We start from the raw sequence: 17,903 nt of genomic DNA, 5'->3' as shown, positions 1-17,903 counted from the left end.
TCTCAATACTGGGACCTTAAGGGTTTGTTAGTAACAGCATCTTTCTGTTCTTATAAAAGCCCAGTGGGCCCATATAATTGTGAACAAATTTCTTGGGGTCTGAAAGCTCACTAAGTGTAGAATTGCTACTCTCTTTCAACACCTTAGGCCAGGGGTGTCAAACTCATTTTCACCAGGGGCTATATCAGTCTCATGGTTGTCTTCAAAGGACTGAATGTAATTTCAAATCCTTCACAGTTAAAGAATAGTTCCATTTATACCATTTCAGCCCTTTGAAGGCAAACTGCAAGGCTGATGTGGCCCCTGGTGAAAATGAATTTGACACCCCTGCCTGAGGCTTTCTAACTGGGACCAGGTGCTCTGCCTGAAGCTCTCTGAGAATGCTTTCTTACTGAGGGGTATGTCTCCAGTTCCTTTTGCAAAGAGACTGCTGTAAGAGCCTTCTCCATCACACTATCAGAAATATCCAGGCATGACTGAATTCCACCCACTTTGACCTAAGTTGAGATGTCTTCCCTACCAGAATTTAAAAAAAAAATCTTCTGTCTCAGGTTATTGTAGTTTAGTAGGGGAGACAGCAGGTACATAAATGATTGCAACACAATTTAGATAAATGCTGTAAGACAGCTGGGGAAGTATGTGTTCTTTCTCTGTTGATTTTCATAGGAGGCAGAGATTATGGCCATCTTGGAGGATCAAAGGGCTTTGTCATTGAGAAGGGGATAGGCAAAATACACTGGAAAAGATGGAAATAATTTAGATGTATATAAATATGAATAGATGCACACCCCTGTTAAAGAAAATACCGTTAACAACAAATTCTGTCAGAATGCTGTCTTTGGTCCCCAAAGGAGAGTGACCAGAGAAAGGTTGATCACTTGGTGGGAGGAGCATCCTGGAGGGCATCCAGTGCCTGCCTAGGGGGTTTGAACTTGCTCTGTATGCCTTTGTTTTCACAAGCATTTTTAAAACTTCTGCCCCTTTTATTAAAAGAAAAACAAAATAAAAAATAAATACATCTCCTCTTTTTAATACGATGTAAAATCATGAGCATCTTAATTGTAATATCAAGTCTTCTTATGAGAGGTTTATTAGACTAGGCATGACAGCATTTCTATGTCCAGGCCTTCCTCTCTACTTCCCCTCTCAGCCTCCTCACAGGAGGAGTACTTAGGGAGACAAAGGCCCCTTGAAGACTCAATTCCTCCAAAAATACAGGACCTGAGTAACAATAGTGGCTTTGCTATACTGATACAGTTTTCAGACAAGTCTGCTGAAAGTCTTCCCACAAAGATTTGCAAGTGAAAAATCTAAGAGCTGTGAGTTTGTGATACACATGTTGTTTCAGGAAAAATTACTTGGAACCCCTCACTCCTACCTCTTCACTTCTACTGGTAGCTGTAGGCCCTTTGAAGAAAAATCTAAAGGATTCTCAGGCTTAAAAAAAAAGTCCTTTATGTATTCTAGAATAGAATTATACTGTATTTGATCAAATCTGAGAAGGCATCAGTTGTATGATGCTCTATTATTTTATGATTATGAAGAAATTATATAATGTTGCCTATAACTATTATAAGACATCAGTGATTACAAAGTAGTTTCTCCTCTTTACTCTTCCCTTCTATTGAGACTTCTTCCTTATTGTTTATTTTTCAGGGCTTACCTTTCTGGCTTGGACTCAGGGCTTACCATGCAGAATTCCCCATCATTGAAAGAGGAACTGATAGACTTTTGGCTGTTTGTCCCAGGGTTCCAATATGCTTTCTTCTGCTGTGAAGGGTTGCATAGTGGTCCTACTGTGGAGATCTCAGGTCAGCTTGCAAATTGGAAAGCAATTTTTCAAAATTCTCCCCCAAATTGGGTCACACAATTCTTCTCTCTCTCATGGGGGTCACTGTATCCCAAGACTAGATAAGTGAAAGATGACAATTCACCAATCTAGTGACTGGGTTAGAAAAAGCAGGCTGAGTACTAACCTTTTCTTTCGTAAGCCACTCATTCCTGCCAGGTTAGTTTCCTAGCATGCAGTTTTCTGTCTTCCATCTGTGCCTCTTCCCCTGAATCATTAAACATTTCATGAGAGAAGGGGTGAAATGGATCAGACACTGCACTACTCTGGTTCAATTCTCCTTTTCCTAAATGTATTATAAACTTCCTGAGCTACAAAAAAGAAGAAGGAAGATGAGGAGAAGGAGAAGAAGAAGGGAGTAAGGTGGTACTGTATAGCTAAAGAGCATCCAGATTAATGATCAAAATGTGTGCAAGACAGATCATTTTGCTAGACAGTTTTTAGTAGGTTTTTAATTTTTGGAATTTAAGCATTCAAGTTTAGTCACCTCCATTTGTATGGCTTTAAATTGAAGGAGGTAGGCATTTTACCCAAATCACTTTATCATAAATTCAGTGCTGTTGAGAAGGCTTACTTCCTGTGGTGCCCAGATTCCTGGAATGCTTTGCACTTCCCTCCATGGCCACCTAGCCTGCCCCTGGCACATCACCGTCATGGATAGTGAACCAGTGGCAGTCTCCATTGCTCAAATTCAAACACTAGGTATATTTGCCACTTGGACAATTTATGGTTAAGATAGGAGGCAGGAAAAAACATTTATGACAAAAACCAAGCCAAAAAAATATTAGCCACAGGTACCCATCCCCATAAAACATCTAATAACTTTAACCTAGATTTCTTATAAAATTATTTTTCCTCTGCTTTATAGTATCCCAAACTACATCTATGTGCAAAACAAATCTCAGCTTAACAATAAGTCCAATGTATAGTCATCTTAGTCTATCTGGTTTCATAATATCTATATCATTCATCAGTCACTTATAGTATCCCATACCAAACCTACTTTCCTTATTTATTATTTAGATATTAAATTTGTTGTTTATCTTATTATATTTGCAAGTGGTATTTATAATTGGAAAAGACAAGGTTGTGATTCAGATCTGACTTCTAGGGACTTACATCCTAAAAAATTAGGATGAAGCAGCCTGAACCCCGAAGGGGTACAGTGACTAGTCAGCTGCAGAGATAGAACTAGGGTTCAGGTTTTCCAAAACCAGGCCTAAGTTCTTTGTACTGCTTCACTCTGTCACAGTGAGTACACTGTTTAGCTGGAGGGAAGCTAGCTGGATTAAGGACATGCAAAACAAACAAACAAACAAACCTGAAGGAACAGTGCATGCCATCTTTTAGAATCTATTATACATTCTCTTTTTGGCAGTGATGACTTTATGTCTAAATCTCCATGCCCATAATCTCAAATCATATTACATGACCTCTGAATGTATGTGTATGTATGTATGTATGTATGTGTGTGTGTGTGTGTGTGTATATATCAGTGTTTGGTGTTTAGTTGTTATGGTTGTTTGTAAAGTAAAAAGGTGTTGAAATTTGAACAAAAGAGGATAAAGTTGTTTCTTCAGTGATTCCACCTAGACTGAATCCTCCCAACACTCTGAGAGTAAAGTAGCCTGGCTTGGATTGGAACTGTATTCAAGAAAACCTCAGTAACTTATAATACTCATACAGCTATTTCTAATATGTTTCTCCAAATCCCAGTGTTCCAATATCCATATTGGCCATCTTACTACCTACCTGTCCATTGAGTTTGTAAAGTCTGTCATCTGTCCTGATTTGAAGTTGGTGCATCTCAAGATGTAACAGGTTTTCTTTGAGTGGTGTTGATTTTTGTGTCTTTGTTTTGTGTCTTTGGGGAAAGAACACTTAGTCAAGGCACAGGATAGAGGAAAACATCAGAAGGCTGAGAGAGCAGGGAAGGGGAGATGACCATTGGTGAGATGACTTGCCCCCCATTTTTTACATACTTTCTTCACAGTACAGTCTCCTTGAACAGCCGTGTTACAGAATGTTCAAAATAAACCAATAACTGTTCAGGCTGTCTCTTGAAAAGGGAACATGATTGTTACTTAGAATAGCTCTTGAAAGCAACTTTGCTTTCCACAGAATGAGATACGCCCATGTCTAGTTCACAGAAATTGGCCCCCTGGTAAGTATTTAGAACTTGGAATCATTGCCCATCCCTGTGCATTTGGATGGGATGATAACATTAGAAAGAAACATTATTCCAGAATTCCTTATGTTGTGGTTTTGTAGACTCAATGCAATCATTGATTTCACACCTGGGTGTTGGCAAGCTGGGTGAGAAAGTTGATGCACGGGAACTGAGTGAAATGAAATCTACTGATAGACTAGGAACTGCAAGTTCCTGTCCTACCATTGGCACCCAGTGCTCTAAGTTGGCCTGTTGGCTGGCCCAGCCCTCAAGCCAGAGTACCAGCATTACCTTCTCACATCTGTGGCTTGTCCTCATCCTCTTATTACAAAACGTTCATTGTCTTGTGTTCTTGGGTCTCTAGAGCTCAAGACCCTTGCTCACATCATAATTAATATAGAAGACAGAACAGTCTCAATTCCTTGTTACCCTTCTGGCCCTCAGAGGGCCCACCCATCTCATCACCTGTTAATTTATACCAACCACATTGCCTATGTATACACATCCTTGGTCACCTCTCTTTCATAATTAATGGAGTATGTCTTCCAAGGTATCCTCTGGCTAAAGGCAAGACTTTCTCCACTTCAGTCTGACTCTGAAGTGATATCTGCATACTCATGATTTCTCTCTCTTCACCCTATAACTCACATCTGGCCTCGCACAGTTCAATCCACCACATCTGTGTCACATCTGTGTTTACTAACGCTACCAGTGACCTACCTCATAGTCCCTAAACCATTAGATCCTCATCGTTCAGGTAATAATTCCCACTTATAAAGCTCTTGTAAAGCTCTCTTCTCCACAACCTTCTGGCTGCCACAGATGAAACCAAGTTCTCCTTTTTAAGTGAGAGTTGTGAAGATGAAAGGATCATCCTTACCTTCTAACCCTCGCTCTAATGCTGGGTAAACAGCATACATTAATGCAACCATCCCCCTGCATCAGAATTCCCACACACTTCACCTTCCTAATCACTAACATGTGGACCCTCTTCTATTGTACAATAGAATACCCAAGGACATTTTGTTCATTGCTTTTAAATAGAGAGGAAGGGAGAGAGAGAAACATCAATGGGATGCTTCCTCTATGTACCTGGACCTGAGATTGTAAGCATCTGGATTTACAATCCAGGGGGTCACACATGCCAATGCCTGGACTGGGGATTGAATTTACAACCCAGGTATGTGCCCTGACTGGGAATCAAACCCTCAACCCTTTGGTTACAGAACAATGCTCCAACCAACTGAGCCACACTGGCCAGGGCATGTGGACTCTATTCTAGTGCATCAGTATCTTTCTTAAAGTGAATCGTACAATATGATATATGGTGACTTCCCCGATAGAGGACAAGGCTACCCTCCACCTTAAGAATATGTGTCGCTGTCTCAATGACCAGGTTTGAGCAGGTCCACTCCCAGAGCTCCATCCTAGTCATGGCTTACAATCAGAAAAAAAATAATTTAAATATAATTTAATTTTTTTCCTAAACAGTAGAAAAGGAAAATATGGTTACCAGTTTCTCAACTTTGTTCTTTTTAATCAAAGCTGCAAACAGAAGTCCCACTTTGTGGAGAGAAATCTCATTTGTGTCTCTAGGCACTGCTTTAGGATTCAGAATTTAGGTTCTTCAGATTTATGACTGACTGATACTGTGAAATCAGTTGTTTCTGGCTGCAAATCATGAAATCAGCACCAAGTTGGCCATAAAAAATGAAGGTTTTATGGTAAGTGGTTTAAGAAAAATGCAGAATATGAGTCCTTTGCGATGTATATGCTTTATAGCAGCAATTCCCTATTTTTAATTTTTTAAAAAAAGAATTTTCCATTGCTGTGGTAGGAAAACATCTTGAAGTAACTTCAGTAAAAACAGCTATGTATATAGAATAACATATAATGGCTCTGTCAGAATTATTCTCCCACTAACTGAGGAATAAATCTGGGATGATGATTTTTTTTCCTGCAGAATTAGATTTTATTAAAATAGCTACTTTGTATCCCATTTGGCCACAAGTCAAAGCAATGGGACCCTACATTAATGAAAATAGTCAATCCCAGAATAAGCTAGAACAGAATCAATTTCAGTTTCCTTTGGATAAACTATTAATGTTTACCTGATGGTGGATCCCTGTTGTTTTTAAGTGATAGCCCTAAAAACAACAAAAAATACTTACTAGATTCTAATAATAATTCTTGATCTCACTTCAGAAAAAATGAGTAGTAGGATCCTTTTCCTATGTAATGAATTTTGTCTGTATCATGGTTTTAATTGATCATTCTCAACATTAAGCTCCTCAAAAAGTTGAGTAATCTTTAACCCCTCTGATGTCCATTATAAGATGAGGATCAAAATGTTCTATCCTTATAATGGCCTTCGCTGGCTTGAGCTGATCGAACATGCTTAGATTCCTGGGGCTAGAGACAGACAACTCCTTTGGTTAACTGCAGTTGGTCTCCCTTGATGGGCCTGTGGTTTCACTCTTTGTCCACCCAGACAAATACATAACTATGACTTTGTGAGAAAGGCATATGGGCATGGTTAGAACAGAACTCTCCAGAGAGGCTGGAGGATGTCCCCTATGACAGCCGGATCTTAAGAGGCTTTGCTGGAAGTTCAAAATCATAGCCACAGCAGTCTGGAAGGTTGGGGTACCAGTTGTTCAGATGTGCTCATTAGTAGCAAGCCCCACAGTAACACAGGGGACTTGTAGTATTACTGAAAATTTACAGGACCTCTGCCTGTAAATTTTGTGTGTTCTTCCAGATCCACCTCCCTGGGGCAACTTCATGCGGGCTCTGATTAGAATGCAGCTCCTGGGGTGGCGCTGCGCACAGCAGCCAGGATCTCCCTGCCTTCACTTACCTCCTGTTTCTCCCTGCCCTGCTTTCTCCTGGGGCTTGAATTTTGGGGACTATGTGGATAGGAAAGGCTTCATGAGAGGTCCTGAGTCCTCTCAACAAATTTCTCAACAATACAGCATGACTGTGGTGACCAGACTGACCTGAAATTCAGATAAGTGACCAAATTATTGGGTATAAAAATGTCTACTTCTCTGTCCCATCCCACCTCCCACCTGTTCTCTGGATCCTCACTTCCCAACTCAACCCCAGGAGGAAGTGCATTTGTCCTGCTCTAACCCAAGCTCCTCTTCACCTTGACCTCCTTTCTGTAAAACCAGCCCTGGAAACTTTCAGCATGTTGAAGTGTGGGTATGTTACCATGGCTGTAGATTGGGGTTAAGGACAGCTTTAGAAGATCTCAAATAATATTCATGCACAGAGTTGTCAAATGTCACCCCCTTTTTCAGGTGACATGGACTATTTGAAAACAGGGATTATCCATCCAAAGCCTCCTCTTAAGGATCTGTTTATTATTTTTTATTGTTCAGTTGCTTGATACATACTAGTCTAATTCCACAATTATGGATGAATTACCATGGGCCTGCATTCCTAAGGAGGCATTATTTATCATGCCTATGGTAGTGTCTATGGCACTTTAGGCATTATTTATCAAAATAATAAGTATTACTGCTTTTCTGAATGTTTACCAGGTGTCAGGTGCTGAATGATGAATTTCCAATGTATCTTCTGGCTTACTTTTTCCTCCCATAGTACTATCAGGGAGATACTATTAACTTTATTTTATAAATGAAACACTAGAAGCTTGCCCAAGTCTGGCCTGACCCCCTAAGTTAATGGACATTCATCTCATGTTACAATGCCCCTAAAATGACATTCCCAGGCATTAATTGACTTGTACTATCAGATAAGCATCCTTCGCAGTAGAAGCACAGACGAGCTGATTTGTGACTTTGCTGATGGCACTTTCTGTCCGTGGATGTGAGCCCAAGTCATGCCTCTGGTGCTGATTAGCCAGGAACATTGCTGGGTGCTTGTCACATGCACAGGACAGCCTCTCCCCCCTCCTTTAGCTCTCCCACAGAGGTTCTGCTTCACTGGACTACAGATGTGGACAGGATTGATTGATGAAGAAACACAGTGAAGATGACATATATTACTTGCCTGAGAGACCCAGGAAAAACTTGGGTGTTTGGCTGTTTATTGATGTATAAAGACATGATCCCAAAGCTATAACATCTATTACAGGACCCCAGTGAAGAATAACTATATGCTTTATTAAGTTATTGTGTGATCTAGATACTGGTAATCTTGAAAAACTTGGAGAAAGGAAAGATGGCCAGGGAGCTTTCATCCCAAAGTATGCCCTTTGATATGTAGCTGGTGGTTTGATGGTTGGACCACAGACATCATGCATCTGAGTTCAGAGCAGGCCAAGCTACTTTTTTGCCTGTCAAGACTAAACTTGGCCCTGGCTGGATAGCTCACTTGGTTAGAGCACGGTCCCAATAAGCCAAGGTTGCAAGTTCAATCCCCATCCAGCGTACATATAAATATAAAAATGAACCAAGGAATGCATAAGGAAGGAAAACAATGAATCAATTTCTCTCTCTCTCTCTCCCCCCTCCTTCCTCTAAAATCAATAAATAAGTTTTTTTAAAGAAGACCAAACTTGGCCAGTCTTTTGTGAATGCACCAGTGTTTGGGAAGATTATGTTGTTAGTAAGGTTGGCCATCATTTCCCCCTGGTCTTGATTAGGGGTGCCTGACCCTCCCCTGTCACTCCTTTGACTTGCCACGGTGGTGACAGAACATGAGTTCAAATCTTCCTTCTTCCTTAGATGGTGCTGAAGGGCTTCTATTTCCTGTGACCAAAGAACCTCAGCTGAGACAAGAAGGGACTGTTTTCACCTCAGTTTACAGATGATGCAACTGCAGATGAGAAAGTTTAACTGAAGCTGATTTGTAGTAAGCTGGGAGTCAGCTTAGATTTCCTAACTTGATAAGCTTTGTTTTGCTTTGTTTTCTATTTCACTTGCTGATTAAGTGACCAAAAAAGACCAATTTATCTACTTTATTCCTGAAACATTTTGTGGCCGTTACCTGTCATATATGTGAGAAGAGACAATTACCATTAAGCTGCCTTTTGATATCCTTGACAAAAACTAAATGGGTTACAAAACACCAGACTGAAATTCAGAGGTTAAACTGGTAATAATCGCTATAGGTCTGTTCCTTAACTATTAATACAAAACGTCTTCTTTAAATGATCAGGACTTGCCAACCGTGGCAGCAGCACTACAATGATTAGTTATCTGTAAGTAAACATCTGCAGTCTGCACACCAGGGCCCTCCAGCAGAGCCGCCAGTTGGAGGAGCAGCCCCATTGAAAAGCCTGTCTCTTCTGACCAGGAAACTTCTAGATCCCCCATCTCACATCAGTGCAGCTTTTCTAGATGATGGCTGCATTTCATTTTTGTAGTCCCCTCTCAACCCATCCCCCAAATTAATTTTAGCATATGACACATAGTCTCCAAATTTAATGAAAATCCACTCAGGCATTATCTGTAATACGAAAGACAGACTGAAACTTAATTATATTGACATAGATTTGAGCTAATGCTATCATATTTTACTAGAAAAAGCATCTCTTTAGGAGCGATTACAATTAGCACTCAGATTTGAAAAGAGCAGCCATGGAGAAATAGCTGTACAACCCAATGGCAATAATACCTGCAGGACACTCATCTGGTCAGGAACTGAATGTCATCCTCATTCACCGAGCTAATCATGACTACACTGTGGGTTAATAACCTTGAAGAAGTGTTAATAACCTTGTGGAAGGCTACATCTACTTCTTTTGTCTTTTAAGTTACTATAGAAATGATAAATAAAACACATGTTGCATTATACCACTATCTTAAGTAAGAGGATTTCTGTAATCGTCTGCCACCCCCATACCCAAATAAAGGAGATGAAAAGTCTGACTGCGCTTTAAAGGAAATATTACATATAGAGGAAGCATAAATGTCAGGAGGTGTTAGCTCTCTTCCTCCCACCTTCCTTTCTCTTCTGGTTTCTAGGGCAAATGCTTTCATCAATATGTCACTAATCTACCTTTCATTTTGTAATCTTCCTCTGAGAAGAAGATTTCATGAGAAAAAAGAAAGACTTCTTTTTTCTTAAAGTTAAAAGCAGGGATCATGTCATTTTGAACTTGATGCTATTGAGAACAGCTGAGCTGATTGGGGTTGTATGGAGGAGATTACAATGGGCAATGGCTCAGGCAGGAAGGTGAGGACTGGGTGGTAGATAAGAGGTGTATTGAGGGCCACTGCCGTAGGCCAGAGGAGCAGGGCTGAGTGTTTGGGCCACAGGAGACCTAATAGGAATGAAAGAGAACACGGTGATGGGCCATTTTATGGAGATTGGGAAGATGGTGAATATATTTTCTCTAATCCAGGAATTGATGTTTTTTTCTGTAAAGGGCCAGATAATTAATAGTTTCAGCTTTGTGGGCCAGTTCCTGCTACAACTTCTCAACTCAACTGTAAAGCAGCCATAGACAATAATATATAAATAGTTATCATTGCTATCATAATCTAATAAAACTTTAATTACAGAAAAAGGTGGTGACTGATTTGGCCCAAGGATCATCTAATCACTTGTTAATAAAATCAATTATTAAAAATAAGTACTAGATTAGTTGGTACATGTATGTCTGGTTCCAAGCCTAACTCTTAGATTTATTAAAATTCAGAATGCACACAGATTCTAAAGATTATTAACTGTCTTTAAGTTCAGTTATATTTTAAGGCTCATTTTTACCATTATTATTAATAACATTGTTACTAATTAAGTATCCAAATCTGCACATATGAAAACATATTTGGTACACAGAGTTAAGTATAATGAATTTCTTTCTATACTAGATGGATTTCAATAATTAACCCTGGGAACCATACACTCTGAAAACAATAAAATTCTGTGTAAGCAGAGAGTGCAATACTGAACTAACAATTTTAGGAAATGTTTCAAAGTGCTGGGGCACATATTTCTGCTCTTGAGAAACTGTCAATCACTGCAGACATTGGTAACACAGTGGAAGCCAGCCAAGGCCAAGTGCATATCCCTGTGGTCCATGAGTAGAGCAGATACAACAGCAGGTAGCTATTAGCCTCTTCGCACCAGTCAGAGAGTTCTTTGATTGTAGGAGGCAGAGATTCACTCAGGTTAAGTCAGATTAATTGAGGTTTATTGTAAGAAGATTGAGATCACACCATTTGCCTTAACCTTACGGGAACAGAGAAGGAGCTCTTACCACATCAAGGGAAAACTAGAACTGTAGTCCTGTGAGGAATCAAGACACCTGGGTGGTAGGTCTTTTGGTTACCTCTCCTACATTATTAGAGTGGCACTATTAATGCAAATCAGTGGCTTTCTATGACTCTGCTTCTATTCTCATTGCTAGTTAACAAGTTCTCTTTCTGGTTTTTGCTTTCAAATTCGCAAGGCAGTTGATACAAGTGGTCAAATCAGTGCTGGGCTGAAGTATGGGAGGTTGATGGTCTCTTCCACACAGTCATACTATCATTTAGCCTTTCTTTCATCTTGTGTCTTCTCCCTCCTTCAAGCTGTATAATCCTCTCTGTTCTACTTGCAAATAAGGGCTCAGTCACTTACAGTTAATTTAAGGGATGTTGGGAAGTGTAATCTACCTGTGTGTTCAGGAGGAAAGGGAAGTGGATTAGGCAAACAACATGTAAGTCTCTAAAAATACAGTAAAGCAGGTCTATAGATTATTGTCTCTATTCACACACATGGCCCTGAACTTGTTCATATTCATTTGCCAATGACCATTAGGTCTTTAGATGTACAACATCACTAGAAGTGAAATAGAACTTTCCTGGGCTCATTCCTTTAAAAATATTTTTTCCTCTATGTCCAATTAGCTATATATATTTATATAAATATAAATATAAACTATATGCATATGGCTACTTAGAGATAGAGAAACCAAAATGGTAGGATTTTCCACACTACAAAATAAGATTCAGTACCTATATGTATTCTTTGCAGAGTTTATCATTACGCAGAGAGAAGGAACTTTTTCTGAAACCTTGTTTAAAGCAGGACAGCAGGAGCATATAGAAAGAAATGCACATTTTGCTTTTGTGCCATTTCAACAGCTAATACTAGCCGGGATTTTCAAGGATCCCATCCCATTTTCAGACCCTGTAACCTAATCCTTGGATCAGGGAACATGGCTGCAGGGATGTGAGTCTGGAATAAATAATGCAAGAGTGTTCATATGCTATATGGTTGGGTCAAGAGCATGGAGACTCTGATCCTAGCCCTACTTTATCCAGCTTGGTGATCCTGAATATGTTACTTCTTGTTGGTATTTTTTCTGGGGATTTGAGTGTGCTTGTTTAAAACATATCATTTTAGAGACACTTAAAGGCTGGCTGTTGTGATTTCTCCTTGGTGGTGCTGGGAGATACTAGTGAGAGGGTTACCCTTATTCCATTTAGTTGTTGCCAGTTCCCAAGCAGGCAATGCCCTTCATGATGAGGATTCCTCAGGGGTAAAGTGAGACTGGGTGGACTTTGCCAGTGAGAGTCCCTCTACATCTCAGCCTTGGGCAAGAAGACTTTGAATAGCACCTCTGACTATGAGATCCTCAGGGTCTGTGCTGATTTATCATAGAGATGAGTTCTCAGAATGCTTTCCTGACTATGGAATGGGGGATTGGGAAGTGAAGTAAGAAAAAGAAAGGGTAATCTTGTGAAGATTCCATGATGTGGGCAAAACGGTGGTAGGCTCAGTTGGTCCTGCCCTTCAGCCTACCCTTCATTTAGGGCTGCTATGCCCTTCTTCCCAGAAGCCTGTTCTGGGTACCATTGCTGACAATTGTTCTAGGTCTTGTGTCTGCTCTCTAACTCTTCACTTCTTTTTTTTGCTCCCCTTTGCCTACTCCCCTATCCTGTCCCTCAAACCAACATCTAAGTGTCATTACCTTTCAAGGATGCACTGCCTGTGATGAGCATAGCTTCATCCAGAGAAAGAAACTATTGGTCCCCTGCCCCAGCCCCACCACTTTGGAAATGAAATTCCCTTTGACTGTGTGACCTCAGGGAGTCACATTACTCAAGGTCATGTGAGGCACCAGAGCCAGGGGTCATGGCTACATGGTAGCAAGGAAGGGGCTGACAGAGGTTTGAACAGTTAAGGCCCTAGAGCTGCTTCCTGTGTGGAAAGCCTTCTATTCTGCAGTTGCAAAGAGCTGGCCTTGACAGGCTGCTTGTTGCTGCTTCCACAGGACTTAACTGATATAGAAATAGCATTACAAGGAATTAATTAGAAGACTGTAAGGCTTGATAAGCATTTGTTACAGGCTGTTGTGCCTTTTCATTATGAAACTGGGGAGAGGACCAAGGAGGGAAGCATGGGGGCTGTTTTATAGGCAGATGAGGAAGAGACTTTGTAGATAATATGGGGGGAGAGGCCCCTGCATAATAATGGCTCACTCAGGGAGAATTCAGAGGCTCCCATGAGTCCCAAGCTCTTGCAGAAATAAGAACATGAGACAATTCCTGACAAGGCACTTGGCTTAGCTTTTAGAGTATTATCCTCTTGATTTATGAAACATGACTGGGAACTGGCATGTGGGTTAAGAAACACTTTGCACTAGAAGAGAAATAGAGATGGAACAGAAGGAAGGAATAAAGCCATCAGAGTAAGTAGAACTAGATATTGAGGCCACAAGACATCAAAGCAGGGAAATCATCCAAAGTTGTTGCAATTCTATGGAACTCATCCTCCAGTGATGTATTGCAGCCATTGGTACTGGCTGTCTAGTGGCAGGAGTGGGAGCGGCATGCTAATTTTGTGGACCCTGTGTTCCTGGGAGACTTAATAAAGTCCTTATTCACAATAGATGTTAATTGTTATAAAAATGTGTAAGTGAGGACTTAAGATATTTCATATCAGAGGAAGATTTTTAACAGGATAACAATATAATTTTCACTCCATTCAGCCATCTCAGGATTAGATGATCAAAACGGTGAGCATAAGTGAATACAGCACCTTCTTCCTACATCTTCAATTCATGTATGTATTTGGAGATTACAATTATGCTATCTTTAAAATGTCTGTTTGGGGTGCAGTTCTTATGAGATTCTACTTTGATGTGATCTGAAAAAAAGTGTTCTCATGCTGGGAATATTGCAAGTGTGCTGGAAAACATTTTCCAGGAGTTGAGTTGAGACTTCGGTGACCATCCAGGCTAGCTGCAAACAGCAGATCACTGTTAGAAAGTCATTTATTTATTGCTCAGGTATGTTTGCATGTTCATGTGGTGGGCAGTCATGTATATAAATACATTCCTGAAGTTAAAGTAATATGACTATTCCTATTCCTATTCACCTCTCAGGAATATTGAGGGAACCTAGCAATGAGTATTTATTGAACACCCTCAATGAACTGAGTTCTGGTTTACCTCAGTGAGGGATATTGGAGAAGGAAGATAAAAGTCCCCTCCCCATGCTAAATGGGATGTCTAAGACACACGTAAGGTGATGATACACAATATAAGTTATTAAATGGCCTTGGTCTTAGTGTATCTTAGAGAATATGCAGAATGACTTGAACCCAAACCAGATTTGAGAACTTGTGTGCTGTCAATACCAATACTTTACACCTTCTCAGCAGCTTATTATCTTTGATATTCTCCGCTTAAATAGCTTACTATTTCTGTCTTCAGCCATCCACACAGATGTGTGTACAATAATTTAACTTCTTTTTACCACATTACTTTTTCAACTTTATTCTTCAGTGAGGTCCTTGATCCACCTAATCTCTGTGGTTAATGGCCCATTAACATGTATGCTTTTTCATTTCATGTCTACTTTTTTTTAACATAGCATAACACCCCATAGAAAAATTAATTTTTATGTTATAGCAATTATTTTTTTCTGCTCCCTCATCATTAGCACCATAGTATAATTTTTAGGTATTGATGCCAGAGGAGCTTGTGTGGGAATGTGTGGTCATTAAGAGCTTTATGGTGAAGCTAAGCCTTGACCTGGATCTTTAGGAAGAGGAGAAGATTTGACTGTTCAAGGGTATTCATCTGCAATGTAACATATGGGAGTCTTGGGTGGGTTTTCTAAAGTAGCATCAGGGTCTGTTTCAGATGTAAATACAGATAGAACTCTGAGGCTGAGTGGCATTTTATGATTCAGGCAGGTCCATGAATACCCTTCCCACCTCTCTATAATGCCCTTAGTTCAAGTGGCAAGGTTGGGAAAACAGGGAAGGCAGCAGTGGAAGCTGACTTGTCAATTCAGGTAGGTAAAGCAGCTCTGGTTTATCCTGGTGAGAGGCCATCACCCTAAAGGGAAGCTGGGTGGTACCAGGTGTTCCTGAGGAGAACCCACCCTTTTATATCAAAACCACCACTCACCCCAATTATACACTTTGAAATCAACCCTCAAGAATGTCCATCTTGTCTTACCTAATCTGTTGTCACATTTAAAGGCCTGTTACAAAATAATTTAATCTTCAAAAATTCATACTCACCAAAGTGGAATTTTTTTACCTGCAAATACGATCTACTTTGTACAGTTTTTTTTTTTAAGGGGAGTACTACTAATGCACTGCTGTATTTGTTTACTCAATGAGCAGGAAAATTGAAGAATGTAGGTTAAATGAAAGCTTCATCAAAAAATGTTTGTAGTTCCTTTGAAAAAGGTAAATAGTCATCGGAGGCAGGAAGGAAGGGTGGTTGCTAAATGCATAGTAATTCTATTATATAAAGCATTTTAGGAACATTTCTATTTTATAAGGTATTGTTCATCTATATAAGTCTAGGTATAGTATTGATAGATTATATATACAGATATTATACATATAAATTTCTTCTCCATATAATACCCATGATTTTACTTGGGGGATTTTACTTGGGCTTAATGAGAGAGCTACTGCTCCCTCATTATTAATCCTAATGTCTTTCACACTAAAGCATAAATTGTAGATGTAGATGTCAGATGAACTCATGTAGGAATGTGTGATCATTAAGGGCTTCCTGGTACAGGCATTGACAATATATATATGTTTATATATGCCTATATGTAATTTCTAGTTTACAAGGTAGGATTAATATTATAGGCCAATAAGTCTAAGTTAGTGATGTTCAGTCCGAAGTATGGGTTGGAGCCTAAACATAAAGTGAACTTTGCTCTAATGCCCATCATTCATCAAGAATCAAAACTACTTTAACACAATCTGTTGAAGAGAGTTGAATTTTTTGCTAATCTTAATTCTATTAGTTACAGATTCAAGATTCCTTTGTTCCAGGGGAGGGTGTTAATCTAAAAACCACCATCCAGAGAAGTTAACCAGCAGCTAAAATTTACAGCAGTACAATTACCATGCATCTTAAGTTTCTGAAAAAGTAAGAATGTTTTAGAAATATTGAGAGACAAAAGAAAAAGGGTTGAAGGCTGAATCACCTTGAAATTTCAGCCAGCTCATTGGATTCTATGAATTCCATGTAAGAAAGAAATAATGTCAAATACAATTGAGATAGAAAAGGGTTTTATGGTTGGAATCTATTGTCTATTCTGGGACAAAATTCTGAACTTGGCAAATGAGTGTTTTCTCTCACAGACGCTGGATTTAAAGGCTCTTGTATCCAAGGATATTCTCTGTGGCATAACTCTTGCTGTTTGTACAACCTGCAAATGATCCAAAGCCCAGAGTTATAATTAAGGACCTTGTTACACCATAAAAGATTTTCAAATTTTAATCTATGACAACCCAACAGCACTTGGGGTTTAAATACTTTATTGACCAGGCTGGCAGGCTGACTCTTCTGTTGGAGCTTGGGGCGCCCTGCTCCAATTTATCTCTCCCATACTACATATTTGTAGTCATAAATCTTTTGCTAAGCTCTTTGAACATTAAAAATAACCCACATTACTGGCTTTTCTTCTGGTGCTGTGAGAGCCAAATCAAAGGTTCCAGCCTCCCGTGGGCTTTTTATGTAGTTCTGGGCAGGGAATGTTCACGTCTATCCTGGCCTTCTCTGTCTGAGTGTCAAGTCAGAGGACAGCATTTCCCATACAAGTTTTGGCTCCCTCCTCACAGATGCCTCCCTGCGAAGAAGCCTAGGCTGAGCTGGTCCTTGGTCAGGCTACATCTGTTCCCTTGTCTGGATGATGACTTTGGGAAGGTGTGTCTTCTTGGTTCTGCAGGATCCCACTGGATGGTGCTGCCACCAGAACCCCGCCACTGAGCTTTCACTGTGACCACAGGAGGACAGAGGCTGAGCAAGCAGCAGAGGTCAGGAAATAGCTTCTGAAGGTACAAAAGAGAAATAGTTTCAGTATAGCCATAAAAGCAGTGCAGAATTAGGCTCTAAACTAGACAGTGATCCCACAATTATGCGACAGGCTGCTTAGAGAAAAGGGGAATGTATTCCAAAGGAATGTTATTTTATGAATGCTCTTCTTCTAACATGAGAATGTTGGTTAATTGGGATCTTTCTTGCAGTGATGTTGAAAAAGAAGCTTTCTGGAAGCCATCTATCTCACAGGCACTATGGAGGATTGGGGATTCCTGTGTCTGTTCCTTTTTCCTTGAAGCTCTTTTCTAGATCTCTTAAAACCAACTTTATCAAGCTATAGTTGGCCTCAAGTAAACTGCACATAAATTGTATGCTTTGATAAGTTTTTCATAGGCATTCACCCATGAAACCATCACCACAATCAAGATGACAGATACAGTCATCACCTCACATAGTTTTCTGTGTCCTTTATAGTCCCCCCCTCCTATGTCTCCTGCCTCTCTCCCATCTCCAGGCAACCACTGATCATTAGTTGTCACTATAAATTAGTTTGTATGTTCTAGACTTTTGTATAAATGGCATCAAACAATATGTGCTCTTTTTGTTGAACTTCTTTCCCTCAGCATAAGTGTTTTAAGATTCATTCATATCACTTTGTACATCAACATTTCATTTTT

The 17,903-nt window shown here is 39.9% G+C and overlaps 1 protein-coding gene across 4 annotated transcripts in view; it reads left to right on the top strand.

Moving 5' to 3' along the window:
• The window catches only part of CTNNA2 (catenin alpha 2), a 1,104,880-nt gene that overhangs the window by 659,327 nt on the left and 427,650 nt on the right, over positions 1-17,903 (top strand). The gene's annotated exons all lie outside the window — the stretch shown is intronic.

Source organism: Phyllostomus hastatus, unplaced genomic scaffold, assembly GCF_019186645.2.
Source record: "Phyllostomus hastatus isolate PE091 unplaced genomic scaffold, TTU_PhHast_1.1 phas_scaffold_78, whole genome shotgun sequence".
NCBI classification, from domain to species: Eukaryota; Metazoa; Chordata; class Mammalia; order Chiroptera; family Phyllostomidae; genus Phyllostomus; species Phyllostomus hastatus.
The sequence above is the reverse complement of the archived record's forward strand: the minus strand, read 5'-3'. Positions and strand labels throughout refer to the sequence as shown.